General features: G+C 46.3%; 1 protein-coding gene across 3 annotated transcripts in view; it reads right to left on the minus strand.

Annotated features, from left to right (window-relative positions):
- LOC134456900 (FERM domain-containing protein 4B-like) overlaps nucleotides 1–2,500 on the minus strand; it is a 78,403-nt gene that overhangs the window by 57,988 nt on the left and 17,915 nt on the right. The gene's annotated exons all lie outside the window — the stretch shown is intronic.

Below are 2,500 nucleotides of genomic sequence, written 5' to 3' on the forward strand. Positions count from 1 at the left end.
ATCGCTTTAGGCAGTGAAGAGAGGACAGGTGAGGTGGATCAGACACTACATGATTATGATGTGACGAATGCACATTTGTCATCTGAGCAAGTCACCAAAAAACAGACATTATGGAGATTAAACACTGCATGAATAATGCAAAGTCTGGAGGCAACAGCCAATTCCAGAGAACACCAGGCCACTCCTTGACTTTGGCACTGCTAAGTATTAAAAGTGCCAGCTTGCAAAAAGTGAACGAAACACAACATGCTTGCGTCGTACCACACACAAATTCAAACTCACACTCACACACACACACACACACACACACACACACACACACACACACACACACACACACACACACACACACACACACACACACACACACACACACACACACACACACACACACACACACACACACACACACACACACACACACACGTCCTTCTTAACACCCTGACTAATAAACTCACGCACGCGTACACACACTCTTCATACTTAGCAGTCTTATTAATACGAACACACACACAGACACATGCACACACGCACACGCACACACACACACACACACACACACACACACACACACACACACACACACACATACACACACACTTCATACTTAGCGGTGTGATTAATAAACTCTGCTCTCCTGGTGTATAGTGATGCATGGCCCATCAGTGTGGCTGCAGTGCAGGCAGCTGATTTGCATGTTGCCTTCTGTGTGTCCATATAATATTCCTCATAGTCATCTGGCTGAGGCGTGGCATGCTGCAGGCCTTTCTAAGCCCATGCATTTTAACACTTAGCCTTTGTATGTACATACATCTGAACACTTAGCCTTTCTTTTTCTATGCAGTTTAATACCAAGCCTTTTTACATCAAAGTCTTACTGCAGATGGGCCCGACCCATCAAAGGCCCTACTCACTCTTTGCTGAAAACATTTAACTCCATCATAACAATATTGCTATGACAATGCACAAAAGCTGAAGTAACAGATTAAGACTTGATCATTACCATGTAGGTGACAATAACAGAGGCTCTGCGCTAAGGGGTTAATAGGCTTTTTTAACACATAACCCGTCTATGCATTTTAACACTTAGCCTTTCGCTTTCTAGGCATTTTAACAGGTGACTTGTCTATTCCCATGCATTCAACTACTATTTCTGCTTACTTTAACATGCACCCTGTCCATTCATGTGCCTTTGAACACTACAAAATTTAGTTCATTTTTGTTCATCAAGTTTTATGCGTTTCAACTCTGCCATTCTGCCTCATGCATTTTCAAACTTTCCCACTCTATTTGCACTTTAACAACTTTTCTATCCCATGCATATGAGCACCACTTCAGCAAATCCAACCAGCTGCCTCTAATCCCCCAAACATAACACAGGCTGAACTGAACTGAGCCTGCAGCAGTAGAGGAGCATGCAAACACACACACGCGTAGACACACACGTACGCACACGCACAGGGCCGGTTCTAGTCAATTTGGTGCCCTAGGCGAACACCAATCTTTCGTTTTGTGGAATTTTACATTGCCATCTGTAAACAATGTGTAATACATCTGATCGAGCACAACAGATCTAGTACCATGTATATATACTGAATGGCCATTAAATTTAAGTTTTATGCTTTCTTTAGCTCAATATTGTAATTCTGTGGGCCTTGGTGCCCCCCGGGACATTTAGCGCCCTAGGCGACCGCCTAGTCTGCCTATGCCTTGCCCCGGCCCTGCACACGCACACGCATACACACGCACGTATACACACGTATACACACACGCACTGGCACTCCTGCACACACGTATACACACACGCACTGGCACTCCTGCACACGCACAGGCTTAAGTGAGCCCTGGCAGTGAGCACTGAGGAGTAGAGGTGATATGGGACTGTGTGAACCTGCAGCAGCTCCACAGCGCTGTTGGATATGCCCCATATTTGCATATTTAAATTTAAGCTCACACGCACGCACAGCTGGCCAGGCAGGTGTGGGGAAGGAAGCAGCGGGAGAGAGGGAGGGAGGGAGAGGGAGGGGGAGAGAGAGAGAGAGAGAGAGGGAGGGAAGGAGGGATGGAGGGGAAAAGAGTGGAAGTGAGAGAGGGATGTGTGGAGTGGGAGTGGAAGTGAGAGAGAGGGAGGGGGAACATGGGGAGGGAGAGAGAGAAAGAGAGAGATGGGGAGAAAAAAGAAAGAAGAGGAGAGTAAGGGAAAAAGAGAAGAGATAGCAGGAAGATTATGAAGGAAGGTATATATAGGTCCACTGCGCGTGGGGAATGAAAAATAGACCGATGGAAAAAAGGGGGGAGGATATCATGAGGAAAGCTAGGTACAGTACAGAGGGATGAGAGATGGAGAGATGAAGAAGAAGAGAGGTGGGTAGGTGATGGAGAGCATAGTGAGGGGGTATTCAGGCCACATACCTAATAAGCAAGTGCACAAGTGTATGTGTGCAATGTGTGCCCTTATAATATGTGTACCGGGATGTGTGTGTGTGTGTGTTCTCCTCTC

This window comes from Engraulis encrasicolus, chromosome 10 (genome assembly GCF_034702125.1).
Source record: "Engraulis encrasicolus isolate BLACKSEA-1 chromosome 10, IST_EnEncr_1.0, whole genome shotgun sequence".
Taxonomy (NCBI): domain Eukaryota; kingdom Metazoa; phylum Chordata; class Actinopteri; order Clupeiformes; family Engraulidae; genus Engraulis; species Engraulis encrasicolus.